Source organism: Oncorhynchus tshawytscha, linkage group LG02, assembly GCF_018296145.1.
Source record: "Oncorhynchus tshawytscha isolate Ot180627B linkage group LG02, Otsh_v2.0, whole genome shotgun sequence".
NCBI classification, from domain to species: domain Eukaryota; kingdom Metazoa; phylum Chordata; class Actinopteri; order Salmoniformes; family Salmonidae; genus Oncorhynchus; species Oncorhynchus tshawytscha.
In genome coordinates this window covers 55,079,420-55,094,861 of record NC_056430.1, presented here as the reverse complement: position 1 = coordinate 55,094,861, position 15,442 = coordinate 55,079,420, and the positions used below count along the sequence as shown (strand labels likewise).

The 15,442-nt window shown below is 42.3% G+C and overlaps 1 protein-coding gene across 1 annotated transcript in view; it reads left to right on the top strand.

The window, feature by feature from the left end:
• The window catches only part of raly (RALY heterogeneous nuclear ribonucleoprotein), a 161,156-nt gene extending 148,852 nt beyond the window's left edge, over window positions 1-12,304 (top strand). The window contains exon 11 of the mRNA XM_024444889.2: window positions 11,754-12,304. The gene's annotated coding sequence lies outside the window, so the exon portion shown is untranslated. The remainder of the gene's footprint in view (window positions 1-11,753) is intronic.
• Window positions 12,305-15,442: the final 3,138 nt, after the last annotated feature.

Below are 15,442 nucleotides of genomic sequence, written 5' to 3'. Positions count from 1 at the left end.
GGTCCAAATAGCATGGCAGCTAGTCAATCATTATATAAATGATGGTAAAGTGCTTTATTGACTTGAATGTAGGAACATTAATAAATGCTAGAGCACTCACATGGATAACGTCTGGGTAGCTTGCTAGCTAAGTAGATCGAGTAAGCAATTGCGGTCTTCTATGTTGAGTAGATACAAGGACTTGACTTGGATGTCCATCCGAAAGCCTTTTTCTTGGTATATTTCCAAGAGCAACTGTGAGTACCAAAACATGAATATTGTAGCACAATATTCAGTGAAATATAGACTGTTTGCAGATTTCAATCAGTTTTGTTTCTCTGAGAATTCTGTAGATGTATGGATACGTACATTACTCACTTGAAAACCTGTTATGCAACAGGACCATCCCAGATTAAATTGACCAAATCACCTATGTACTGTAGTAAATGTTAACAACAAATCTGTCTTGGCTCTAAGCTAAAATGTCAGTTACAGATATCTAGTGGGAAATTACTCACATTGAACTTGAAACAGTTGGTAAAAGCTATCAAAATGAGGGAAATTATCCCAATTGTTTTCTCTAATCTGGTGTTCAAGGTTAAATGGCTCAACTTCTCTCGCGTTTAGACCTCCTCAGCCACTGCGATATTGCAAGGCTTTCAGAAAACAAACACACCATAGTGTCAGGAATCTGTTTCTGATTCCACTGTGATCACATTTCCCCATTTCTCCTCTGAGCAAACACAGAGTGAGGCCCAGGAGACCCAAGCAAAATTAACACAGCGCCAGACACCAATTTCCCCGGTTCGTCACGCTGCCTCCGACCGACACGTGTTTATTTATTTATAAGTTGACGCTCACAGAGAGGGTTTGCATTGGAGACTGAGTCGGGCTCATGAGGAAGGTCGTTTTAATACAGTAGGCTGCAGATATTCACATCTGAGCCTGCATTGAAATAAAATGAGAACATACACTCAGCGGACAGTAAACCCATCTAGTCCTGGGTCGGATCCCCTTTTGCCTCCAGAACAGTCTGAATTATTCGGGGCATGGACACATTGCTCAATTGGTATCAAGGGACACAACTTGTGCCAGGAAAACATTACCCCAACCAGCCTGTACCGTTGACACCAGGAAGGATAGGGCCTGACTCTGCAGTCAGCATAACAAAACAGGAACCGTGATTCGTCAAACCAGGCAATGTTTTTCCTCTCCTCAATTGTCCAGTGTTCGTGATCGCGTGCCCACTGGAGCCGCTTCTTCTTGTTTTTAGCTGATAGGAGTGGAAACTTGGTGTGGTTGTCTGCTGCAATAGCAGAGTTGTGCTTTACGATATGTCGTTATGCACACCACTGTTGTAATGCACCATTATGCCTTGTTTGTGGCCCGCCTTTTAGCTTGCATGATTCTTGCTATTCTCAGTCGACCTCTCATCAACGAGCTACAATGACACTGCTGCTGTTTGTCGCACCATTCTCGGTAAACCCTAGACATTGTGCGGTGAAAAGCCCAGGTAACCAGCTATTTCTGAGATACTGGAATCGGCTCTTGAACTGCACTGTTGGTTAAGGGCTTGTTAGTAAGCATTTCACGGTAAGGTTTACACTTGTTGTTGTATTTGATACCAATGATCGTACCACTCTCAAAGTCGCTTAGGTCACTTATTTTGCACATTCCAACGTTCAGTTGAACAGTAACTGAATGCCTAGATGCCTGTCTGCAAGCCACAGCCACGTGACTCACTGTCTGTAGAAGATAGCCATTTTGAATGGGGTTGTGTACCTAATAAACTGGCCACTGAGTGTATATCACCTCACCAAAAGGGTGCTTCAACTGTCCCCATAGGATAACCCTTTTGGGTTCCAGGTGGAAGCCTCCTTGAAAAGGGTTCTACCTGGAACCAAAAAATGGTTCTTATGGGGACAGCCGAAGAACCCTTTTATGTTCTGGATGGCACCTTTTTTTTCTAAGAGTGTATGTGAGCCACAGCACTGCTCATTTTTCATCCTTACCCTCTAATCAGGGACTGAGTGAATGGACTGAAATCAAAAACTCTGAGGCAGAGGGCAACAGAGCATGGCAGGCCTGCTCTACCTACGTAATGGTAGGGGGAACACTAATATTGGGGACCTCAAGGCCCGTGTTTGAATTCTCTTGGAGTGGGCGTTTTCCCAAAGCCTACTTTGTTCCATCTATACGCATACAGGAAAGGCTAATAATGTTTAAAACCTGCATATATTAATGCCTTGGTGTGTTGCACAGGTGAATGCTACAGTTCTTATTATTCAAAACTAAAGCGTATGTACTGTATGAATGAAGCCTAGCTGGATTTTTCACACCGTACTGATGGCATACTGTGTTGAACCACTGTCTTTTCATGTGTGTTCCTTTGCCTCAGTTTTGAGTATTAGTCCCATAAAGTATGACTTTGTTACCATTTAACCCTAGAGGAAATTCACCCTTCATTGTTGAGACAAATATTGGCAAAATCTATAACCATTACCAGACAGTATTCATCACGATCAGAAGGGATTCTTAAAAGGAAGATTGTTTCATAGACTCACTATAGAATTGTAATTTATTTTTACTAGTAATAATGGAAAACTTTGAAAATGCAGGGAAAACGGGTATAATCTTTGTAGCTTTGACACAGTACATCTAGAATCTGTTTACAAGAGCCAGGATTTTTTCAATTCAGGAGAATCTCTCATAAGATTGGTCAAAGTTGCATACAACACTCCTTTATGTAAAATAATAAATAATAGTTACTTCTCAGATAACTTTGAATTGTAAAGAAGCATAAAACAAGGTTTCCCTATGTCACCATACCCTATTTATTATGGCTATTGAACTGTTAACATTAGATCAGTGTCACGGCTGTTGGAGGAGGACCAAGCTGCAGCGTTGTGAGCGTACATATTCTTTATTTAAGATGATGCCGACACAAACAAACCGTGAAAGGCTGTGTCCTAAACAAAGTCAACTTCCACCACCAAGAAATGAGGGAAAAAAGGGCTACCTAAGTATGGTTCCCAATCAGAGACAACAATAGACAGCTGTCCATGATTGAGAACCATACCCGGCCAAAACATAGAAACACCAAATCATAGAAAATGAAACACAGAGTGCCCACCCCAAATCACACCCTGACCAAACCAAATAGAGACATTAAAAGGCTCTCTACGGTCAGAGCGTAAGGTGTGGACTCCGGACGCAAAACCTGAACCTGTAGGGGAGGGTCTGGGTGGGCATCCATCCGCGGTGGCGGCTCAGGTGCGGGATGCAGACCCCGCTCCACCTCTGGCTCACACCACTTTGGTGACGCCTCTGGTGTGGGGGACCTCGCCGCTGCCCCCGGACTGGGCACCCTCGTTGCTGCGGGCCCCGGACTGGAGGCCGTCTCGCTGCGGGCCCCGGACTGGAGGCCGTCTCGCTGCGGGCCCCGGACTGGAGGCCGTCTCGCTGCGGGCCCCGTGCCATGGATCATCACTGGAGGCGCCGTGCCATGGATCATCGGTGGAGTGGAGAGACACACAGGAGGCCTGCCTCGGAGTAGGCACAGGACTCACCAGGCTGGGGAGACATACAGAGAGGATTAGTTCTTGGCCGAGGCACAGGACTCACCAGGCTGGGGAGACATACAGGAGGCCTTGTCCTTGGCTGAGAAACCGGATACACTGGGCCGTGGAGGCGCACTGGAGGTCTCGAGCTAAGAGCCTGCACAACCCATCCTGGCTGGATGGTGACTTTGGCCCGACACGTGCGGGGCACAGGAAGCACTGGAGACAGTGCGCAGAGCAGGCGCAGGATATCCTGGGCCGTAGAGACGTACTGGAGGTCTGGAGAGCAGGGCTGGCACAATCCGTCCTGGCTGGATGCTCACCCTAGCCCGGCAGATGCGGGGAGCTGGGATGTAGCGCACCGGGCTAAGAACACGTACTGGAGACACCGTGCGCTCCACCGCATAACACGGTGCCTGACCAGTACGATGCCCGCCACGGTAAGCACGGGGAGTTGGCTCAGGTCTTCAACCTGACCCTGCCACACTCCCCGTGTGCCACCCCAAAACAATTTTTTGGGGCTGCCTCTCGGGCTTCCTTGCCAGCTGTGTTCCCTCATAACGACGCCTCTCAGCTTTAGCTACTTCCAGTTCCTCCCGTGGACAGCGATACTCCCCAGCCTGCCTCCAGGGTCATATCCCATCCAGAATCTCTTCCCATGTCGAGGAGTCCTGACCACGCTGCTTGGTCCCTTTGTGGTGGGAAGTTCTGTCGCGGCTGTTGAAGGAGGAGGACCAAGGTGCAGCGTGGTGAGCGTACATATTCTTTATTTAAGACGACGCCGACAAAAAACAAACACTACAAACAAACCGTGAAGCTAAAGGCTATGTTCCCTAAACAAAGTCAACTTCCACCATAAAGAAAGGAGGGGAAAAGGGCTACCCAAGTATGGTTCCCAATCAGAGACAACGACAGCTGTCCCTGATTGAGAACCATACCCAACCAAAACATAGAAACACCAAATCATAGAAAACGAAACAGAATGCCCACCCCAAAATCACACCCTGACCAAATAGAGACATTGAAAGGCTCTATATGGTCAGGGCGTGACAGATTGTTAAAGCTAACACAAAATGAAAGGATTAGAGACAAAAGTATCAATGTATGCCGATGATTCAAGTTCGAGTCCTCAATCTTCAACCTTGAAGAACCTCATTGAGTACCTGGATAATTTCTCCTGTTTCTCTCAACTAAAACCCAACTATGATAAGTGTACTACTATATTACAGATTGGGTCTCTAAAAGATTCAAACTTTAAATTGCCATGTGGTCTCCTGATTAACTGGGCAGATGATGTACTTGGTGTACATATCTCAGAAAAGTTTAGCGATCTTACAAATATGATATTTTATCAAAAACTTAGCAATAGAGTCTCAAAACCTTGGAGAGGGAAACACCTATCCATTTACGGGAAGGTGATATCACAGTTTAAATATTTATTCAGGGCTCAACAGACTCTAGGGAGAATCCTATTTCAAATCATGCGCAATTTAAAAAAAAACTTTATTTGGAATGGAAAACAAGTATATTTATATAATAAGGCATTAAACCACTCTCTTAAAGCCTTCATTGTTTCTAGCAAGCTACTAAGAGAGGCCCATCCACACTCTCTTAGAAAAAAGGGTTCCAAAAGGGTTCTTTGGCTGTCCCTGAAGTAGAAAACATTTTTGGTTCCATGTAGAACCCTCTATGTAAAGGCTTCTACCTGGAACCAAACGGGGTTCTTCAAAGGGTTCTCCTATGGGACAGCTGAATAACCATTTTAAGTTCTAGATAGCATAAAAACGGTAAAAGTATGTCACAAGTGTGTATGAGTTAATACACGCACACACACCAGTCAAAAGTTTGGACACACCTACTCATTCCATGTCACGTTGGTATAAAGGGATCGAGAGACAGGCACGTAATAGTTTTTTTAATTGACCCAAATTACAGCATGCCATGTTTGTAGACCAAACAAACACTATACAAAACACAGGGTTGATACCAAAACAAAAAGAGTGAGGAGTACCTCAAATAAGTGTACAATGATAACACATGGGACGAGACCCGTAATCATCTGCGCAATACACGCGGCACGAAGGCCAAAACACAGCACAGATTCTCACACGACCAACGGACATTGGAACAATAATTGACACCCCAATTGTGAACAAACGGGCACATTTATACAATTACAATCGGGGGAGTATATGGGAACCAGGTGTGCTTAATGACACAGTTCCTAGAGACCAGGACACACCGAAACTGGTGCACGGAATGAGCAAATCCGTGACATTCCAAGGAGCAAAGCTGTCATCAAGGCAAAGATTGGTTACTTTGAAGAATTGTTTAACACTTTTTTGCTTACTACATGATTCCATGTGTTATTTCATAGTTGTGTCAGTATTCGAGCTAGCCACACATTTCTTTCACAGAAACATTTTGCACAAACACAGTCCTTACAAAGTTATGCCCTGAATGTAACCAGTTTGATTTTGGATGCAATGTTCAGACATTCACACAAGTCACTACAGCATACACAATCATCCAAACCGGAAAATGTAGGCTACATTAGTCCTAGTGCTAACTGGGGAAAGATTGACATAACACAAGCATATAATATTTCGATAACTCTTGGCTGTCAGAAACCACAAAATAAATTAGCTGAAAGCAATTACTATTTCTAATTCATCACATCGCGGGTGAACTCACCACTGATAAAAGTAATTGAGTTAAACACTTCTTAGAAATCTAAAGTAATCTGACGATGGGTAGTTTGTGCGCGCCGCAATGTTTCATTTCTTTTCAAGTCAACCAAAGATAAGAGACCAGATGAGTTTGGTCTGTTTGCTGAATGCATGTTGAAGGGGTTGAGTCATCTTCCGGAAGTTTACCCTTCACCTCATTATAACATCTTTGGTCTGACAGATGTTTACATGACAACAAGAATGCAGTGTATAATATCAACAAACATGGTGTCACACATAGCTTAGAATTAGCTCATTATTAACAGTAGAACCTTCAAAAAAGCATTTTACACACATCATAGGTGTCCATTATAATCTATGCAATAATTGGAATGCATTACTCGTCACCAGTACTTGAAAACATTTAAATACATTATAAGACAGAGTGCTACAGTAGAAATGACAACACGATATACAGGAACGCACACATGCCCAAAGTTATTATTTGTAAGGAAAACAACAAGGCAGGCAATGCGAGCGCCAATTAGAAAAAGTGCCAATTTGTGCAAGACTGAGCAAATGTCTGCATACCTGATCTGCAGAAACATTGGTTTAGTGCTTGGGCTCTCCTCGAAGAGAGAAGTTTGTCCGGCTCAGTAAAAGCCTCAAACATAAATGGTACGCAACACTGAAATGGGGTACTTCTATGTGAATTAATGAGGCGGAACACACCTAAAATCAAACTGAAAATGAAACTTGTTAGAAAATTATTTGAAATTGACCTGTTGAAACAGGCTATAGATAATTAGCAGGCAGCGTGTGTTAACTGTCCTGTTGCATAACAATCACATTTTGGAACAGTGCATTCTGACATCACTTGCATAAAACTCACACTGGGGCAACAGTTAGAAAAATGTGGAATTCACGTGTAAACAGGTTAAGAATGATGATGGTGCCTCGAGTGGCGCAGTGGTCTAAGGCACTGCATCACAGTTGCTAGCTGTGCCACTAGAGATCCTGGTTCGAGTTCAAGCTCTGTTGCAGCCGACCATGACTGGGAAACCCATGGGGCAGCACATGATTGGCTCAACGTCGTCTGGGTTAGGTGAGTGTATGGCCGGCAGGAATGTCCTTGTCCCATCGCGCTCTAGCGACTCCTGTGGCGTGCCGGGCGCATGCACGCTGACAAGGTTGCCAGTTGTACCGGACACATTGGTGTGGCTGGCTTCTGGGTTAAGCGGGCATTGTGTCAAGAAGCAGTGCGGCTTGGTTGGGTTATGTTTCGGAGGACGCATGAATCTCGACCGTCGCCTCTCCCGAGTCCATATGGGAGTTGCAGAGATGAGACAATTTTGGATACCACAAAATTAGGAAGAAAAAGGAAGAAAAGTAAAACAATTAATTATTATTTTTAAAGAATGTGTTCTTTGGGACCTTCAATGCTGCAGAAATGTTTTGGTACCCTTCACCAGATCTGTGCCCCAACACACTCCTGTCACGGAGCTCTACAAAACAATTCCTTCGACCTCATGGCTTGTTTTTTTTTTTGCTCTGACATGCACTGTCAACTGTGGGGCCTTATGTAGACCGGTATGTTCCTTTCCAAATCATGTCCAATCAATTAAATTTACCACAGGTGGACTACAATCAAGTTGTAAAAAAACGGCTCAAGGATGATCAATGGAAACAGGATGCACCTGAGCTCAATTTCGAGTCTCGTAGCAAAGGGTCTGAATACTTATGTTAATAAGGTATTGTTTTTTACTGTCATGTTTACTCCCCCTCCCCCCTCAAAATGACGTCACCAGTTGTCTCATTACACACACCTGCCACCATCATTACGTGCACCTGCGCCTCATGACACTCACCTGAACTCCATCACCTTCCTTATTATTACCTCCCCGATATCTTGGTTCTTTCCTCAGGCGTTATTGACTCCGTTTCATGTCTATACACTTTGTGTTTCTTGTTTTCTACTATGTTCTATTTACTATTGTACTTCCTTCCTGACTCCCAGCGTACACAGTACATATACACTCCCGTTCAAAAGTTTGGGGTCACTTAGAAATGTCCTTGTTTTTGAAAGAAAATATATTTTTTTGTTAATTTCAAATAAAATCAAATTGATCAGAAATACAGTGTAGACATTGTTAATGACTATTGTAGCTGGAAACGGCTGATTACCACAAACAGTTGAATTTGGAAGTTTACATACACCTTAGGCAAATACATTTAAACTCAGATTCACAATTCCTGACATTTAATCCTGGTAAAAATTCCCTGTCTTAGGTCAGTTAGGATCACCATTTTATTTTAAGAATGTGAAATGTTAGAATAAAAGTTGCCACAACTTTGGAAGAATGTCTGGGGTCATTGTCCATTTGGAAGACCAATTTGCGACCAAGTTTTAACTTCCTGACATATATATCCACATAATTTTCCCCCCTGATGATGCCATCTATTTTGTGAAGTGCACCAGTCCCTCAAGCAGCAAAGCACCCCCACAACATAATGATGCCACCCCTATGCTTCATGGTTGGGATGGTGTTCCAGCATCTTCACAAGGTCCTTTGCTGTTGTTCTGGGATTGATTTGTACTTTTTGCACCAAAGTACCTTCATCTCTAGGAGACAGAACGCGTCTCCTTCTTGAGTGGTATGATGCCTGCGTGGTCCGATGGTGTTTATACATGCGTACTATTGTTTGTACAGATGAACGTGGTACCTTCAGGCGTTTGGAAATTGCTCCCAAGGATGAACCAGACTTGTGGAGGTCTTGGCTGATTTCTTTTGATTTTCCCATGATGTCAAGCAAATAGGCACTGAGTTTGAAGGTAGGCCTTGAAAAACATCCACAGGTACACCTCTGATTGACTCAAGTTATGTCAATTAGCCTATTAGAGGCTTCTAAAAAGCCATGCCATCATTTTCTGGAATTTACCAAGCTGTTTAAAGGCACAGTCAACTTAGTGTATGTAAACTTTTTGGAAAAATGACTTGCACGAAGTAGATGTCCTAACAGACTTGCCAAAACTATAGTTTGTTAACAAGAAATTTGTGTAGTGGTTGAAAAAAGTATTTTTTAGATTGGATTAAAATAAAAAACATGTCACGCCTTTTTTTCTCCCCAATTTCGTGGTATCCAATTGGTAGTAGTTAGTCTTGTCTCATCTCATTGCTGCAACTCCCGTACGGACTCGGGAGAGGCGAAGGTCGAGAGTCATGCGTCCTCCGAAACACAACCCAACCAAGCTGCACTGCTTCTCGACACAATGCCCATCCAACCTGGAAGCCAGCCGCACCAATGTGTCGGAGGAAACACATTACACCTGGCGTCAGCGTGCATGCGCCCGGCCCGCCACAGGAGTCACTAGTGCGCGATGAGACAAGGACATCCCTACTGGCCAAACCCTCCCTAACACGGACGATGCTGGGCCAATTGTGTGCCGGTCCATGGGTCTCCCAGTTGCAGCCGGCTGCGACAGAGCCTGGACTCAAACCCAGAATCTCTAGTGGCACTGCGCCACCCAGGAGGCTGAAAAGGGATTTTTAATGACTCCAACCTAAGTGTGTGTAAACCTCTGACTTCAAATGTAGGTGTACAGGTGCCCATTATTAGCAACCATCACTCCTGTGTTCCAATGGAACGTTGTGTTAGCTAATCCAAGTTGATCATTTTAAAAGGATAATTGATCATTAGAAAACCCTTTTGCAATTATGTTAGCACAGCTGCTAACTGGCCTTCTTTAGACTAGTTGAGCATCAGCATTTATGGGTTCAATTACAGGGTCAAAATAGCCAGAAACAAAGTCCTTTCTTCTAGAACTCCTCAGGCTATTCCATGCGAGAAATTGGCAAGAAACGTACAATGCTGTGTACTACTCCCTTCACAGAACAGCGCAAACTGGCCCTAACCACAGTAGAAGTAGTGGGAGGCCCTGGTGCACAACTGAGCAAGAGGACAAAGTACGTTAGTGTCTAGTTTGAGAACAGACACCTCACAAGTCCTCAACTGGCAGCTTCATTAACCTCCAGGCTGTGTAAGGGCTATTTGACCAAGAAGGAGAGTGATGGAGTGCTGCATCAGATGACCTGGCCTCCACAATCACCCGACCTCAACCCAATTGAGATGGTTTGGGATGAGTTGGACCGCAGAGTGAAGGAAAAGCAGCCAACAAGTGCTCCACATATGTGGGAACTCCTTCAAGACTGTTGGAAAAGCATTCCAGGTGAAGCTGGTTGAGAGAATGCCATGAGTGTGCAAAGACGTCAAAGGCAAAGTGTGACTACTTCGAAGGATCTAAAATATATTTTGATTTGTTTAACACTTTTTTTGGTTACATGATTCCATGTCTTATTTTATAGTTTTGAAGTCTTCACTATTATTCCTAAATGTAGAAAATAGTAAAAAATAAAGAAAAACCCTTGAATGAGTAGGTGTGTCTAAACTTTTGACTGGTACTGTATATACACACATTCACACACAGTGTATGGAGGTGTATGCTCAATACAAAATTATAACTCACCTCTGTGCCTCAACATTGGAAGAGAATTACTTAAAGAATTAATGTAATAGTTAGTCTGACTGCTACCCATTGAAATTATAAATATTCTATTCTACAATAAAATAAGACTCCAAGCTGACACAATCCGTTATTTAGCATTTTTTCCTATTGGGTTGAAAATAATCTGAAACACAACCAAAACAAACAGGAAATGCATCCAACAAATTAGTAGTCACAAGTTTGATGTAGTTTGTGTGCTATGACTATGGGACAAAATACTTAACTTTAACTACTTTAATACAAATAATTTAATTTGTCCCATAAAATGTGAGGACTAGGTACACAAAGTGCTATATATTTCAAAATGGTTCACCCTATATGGATGAAAATACCCCGAAATTAAAGCTGATAGTCTGCACTTTAACCTCAGTCATTGTAGCATTTCAAATCCAGAGTCCCCCCAAAAAACAAAAATCCCAATACTTTGAGCTAACTGTATCTGTATTGTTGTCCATTTGTTTACTCCAATTATATATATGTTTTTATTAACCCTACAGGCCCCAGAATCAGCAGTGACTGGCCGGTGATGGGCATGCCCCCACAGAGTAAATTCCCAGACCATACCTAAATGATTATTGCACTGTCGGTCAATTCTTGCTGTTCAGTTCCATAAACTGGTGCTGTCTTACCAGGAAGATGCACACACAAAAAATAATCCACTCTTACATTCTTTATGTGTCCAACATGACTAAAATATTTGTTTGATGGAAACATTAATGTGAAAGTAAAGATGACAATGGATCTCTCTATTCTCGCTTGGCTGTGGGCTGGAATTTTTCCTCCTTTTGTTTGTCTCTGAAGTAAGGGGGAAATAGTTCATGTTAGCTATTCAGCTTTAAAAGCAATTGAGGGAAAATAAAACCACATGTGAGGTTTGACAGTAATCCAGCCAAGAGGTTTTTCTTTTTTTGGTTTTAGCATGCTCTGGTGCTCTCCCTGTTCACAGACACATCTTAATACTGCTTTCCTTTTCTTGTCCAGTCAGCGGGGAGAAAAAAAAAGATTGTCGACTGGAAACTGTTTTAGTACCACAGACTCCACAGGAAGACACTCAAACCATAGGGTGCCGTCAAAACCCGCAACACCGGCCACAGATGAGACGGACAGACTCACAGCTCCACTGTTAAGCAGAGAGGGGGAGCCTCTCTCTTCAAACTGAGAACTCACAGAACGCCACTACACCTCCAAATGACACCACCAGACAATTAATACAGGAATCAAGGACCTGTAAAATTGTTCTATAACTGTCCAAAACGAACAGAACATGTCAAACTGAGGAATGCTACTAGCTAAGGAAAGGAATTACGTTTTTATACTGTATGCTACAGAACTCTCAAATCACTCCTTGTCCAGTCTCCATCCTGCCCCTGTTCTTCCTTCCTCAGTCTTTTCACAATGTTTCTGTTGTCTTATTTATATGCTGATCTCAAATAGATCAAACTGTTATTTTTAATGACTGTGCATATTCTTCTGCTTGCATTCTAGAGGCTGCAAGAGATCTTTACAGATGTAAATAAACTATGTTAACTTGTGACTTGGACTTGTGCTTTCACTGCAGGTACACACATCCTTTCGAAAATCTATGCAGAACTGCAGAACCTGGCAGGGTTTTCATGAAAAAGGGTGACAGAGGGTAACTTACACTAAAGAAAATAATTAACGTTTCTGGTCTGTGAATTTACCACTGGGTTAATTCAAGTTAACAGATCAGTAGTATTCCAAGCAGGCAATATTTGGCACAGAACGTCTTAATGACATAATTTGTTTGTAAACCATTTCTGGGATATGATATAACCAGATTACAACCAACTGGTCTCTGTTACAACCAGGTAAATATTTTTTATGTTTACGCAAGTCGTTAATAATCTTACTTGAGAAATATCCAAGTGTCTTGGCTGTGTCTGTTTAATATCAAGATGGAAGATCTGGCTTTTTCACCTGAACAAGACCATGTGCAAACTCCCGTTGCCTGAACAGGATTGGCAGAACAAAAAGTATTTGGGAAGATGGGGAACAGGTTGACATGCATAAATAACAGATGGAATGCTATTTTGACAAGTAAGTAAGTGAACACTAGTTAGGGCTGCTATTTGACTTATCAAGCTCTATTTAGGAATGAGAAATGAGTAATGCTTTATTAGGGGTTCAGAACAAAGCTGTGAAACATATTGTTATTCTCTGAATTCTTCAGGTTTTTGTTTTTAGCATAGATTGGTAACTTGTCTCATTTGGAACACAGAAACTAGATGCCATGAGTAACTTGGTTAAAAAGATTGGCCTATAAGCCGTTATAAGCAGTCTCAAGTAAACCCTCATATCCGTCGCCCCATTTGACAGGGAGACGTGAAACTTTGTATGTAGGTGTCTTTCCTCATGTTGAACAAATCTTCCGCAAGGACACAAGGTCCGTCAGGATAGATTTTTCTCCATCTTGGAAATTTTGAAAAATCCTTTGAAAAACCTATTCTCATTAACCATAACCACATGTAGTATGTAGGCCAATCAATGGCACATGTTTTAACGTAGTTTGAGAAAAGCTAAGGGATTGGTCAAAAGATGGCTGAGTTTTGACAAATCCAAAATCTGATTTTACATGTCCATTTAAATCACTGTAAATCCACTCCACAGTGGCATATCAATGTGAATACTTGCCATCGCTATCATGGATGTCCCTAAGATGAACCACACTTAATTACATTTTGAGATCTCAAAAAACAAGGAAACTACAACTACTAATTCTTTGCATATGTAATGCTAATGCTGAAAATCATCTGCTCTTCATCTTCTCTTTAATGGTTTTGAGAAAAGATTGTTGCTGCATTCATTTATTTTACAATCCCTTAAATGGCACACAGTTCTCAATGGTTTACTGTCGCTGCGGGTTTACTGGAGCTGGTTTACCCAGCAGCCAAATCAAATTCTCTGCACGGTATTGTGACGTTTTATTGATAACAACCTATTGTTTTCAGGCACATTCATTTATTTTCGTTTGCTTGTTTCATATGAAACTACAAAGTACTGGTGCATAGGCTTACTGTGATTTGATTGATGAACAGCAAGCTTGACATAGTTATAAATGGTGCAAAGTTTCTCATATATCCTTGGTATTTGTAAATAATAAAACATAGTTATATGTCCATGGTATCACAAGTAAACTGAAGATCTCGTTTGTATTTTTGATATGAAGACCATCAGGACTTGCCAAACAGTGACGTTAAAGTGAGTGAATCGTTACTAGCCTACCGGATCACATCGGTAAGAGAACCGTTCATTTGGCTCCATAGTTTGCATACTAGTAGGCTTTTTTGGCGATTTAACTGATATCGTTTTCTCTCTTCTCTTAACAGGTATGGAACCAGAAGTTAATTAACCATCTGCTCTGTTTATTTTAGAGACACATTTTTCCATTTGAAAAAGTGCCCCTCAAACAATTGTTTTTATTTTAAATTGAACCTTTAATGATTTTTTTTCTAGATAATTTGGGCTATTTAATTGAAATTCTGTTTTAATAAAATACATAATTTAAAGAACAATATAATTGTGGGAATCCATATCTTGCTGTAAAATACTTTAATCTCAAGACAGGTTAAATGTAAAAAAGTTTGAATGTTCTTTTACCTAGAAAATAGTCCTGGGCCCAGTTTCCCAATAGCGATGGAACTTAGGCTTACGAGTGTTTTAATAATGCATCTTTCCTACATCTAACGATGCACTTAGCTGTTCTACGATTGGGCTGAGGTAGGCATTAGATTACGAGCATTTAAATGCGACGCCAATAACAATGGTTTTGGGAAACAGCTCAGAGATTTAATGATGCTTCTATGAAGGTTCTAGCGATTAACTTAGCCTTAAGATGATTATGGGAACCCGGGCCCAGATCATATAGGCGTAGGCCTAGACAATATCCTAAAAAACAAACAATACAGTGAATTCTGTAACAATAATGCTAGTACGAACTTGAACCCAGGCACATAGAAACAGGGCAAGGAGAGGTAAGGATAAATCCAGAACTTTTACCTAGTCTGAACAGAAACAAGGCAACCGCACAAGAGCACACTAATAAAACATGAGACCTAAGCAAAGATACAGAACTACTGAGGAACCTAAATAAAAGGGCAACCAGGTGAACAGAGAAGGTAATTAAACACAGGTGAATCCAATGAGTAATCAGGGTAACCTGGAAACTATACAACAAGGTAAGGGTTCCCTCCAGAGGTAACCTAAGGAAACAACAATCAAATAACACAGAAACGGCTCCTGACGTTCCACCATAAGTAGCTGAACGGCGACAGAAATCACAAATGAGTCTGGGGTCCAGAATGTCCCGAGCCGGAACCCAGGATCGCTCCTCAGGACCATAACCTTCCCAGTCCACGAGATACTGAGTCCCACTTCGGAACTGGAGAGGATGCGTATAGGATAGAGGATAGTGTAGGCTGGCTGTACCTCTATCATGCGAGGCGGAGGCCGAGTGGCCAGAACCAGAGGACTGAACACCACAGGCTTCAGTCTGGAGATGTGGAAGATGGGATGAACCCTCATGGACCGGGGAAGACGATAGGTCACTGGATTAATGCACCATAGAACCTTGACTTGCCCAATGTACCAGGGTGCCAACTTCTTGATTCCACGTGCAGAGGCAGATCCCTAGTAGACAACCAGACCATCTG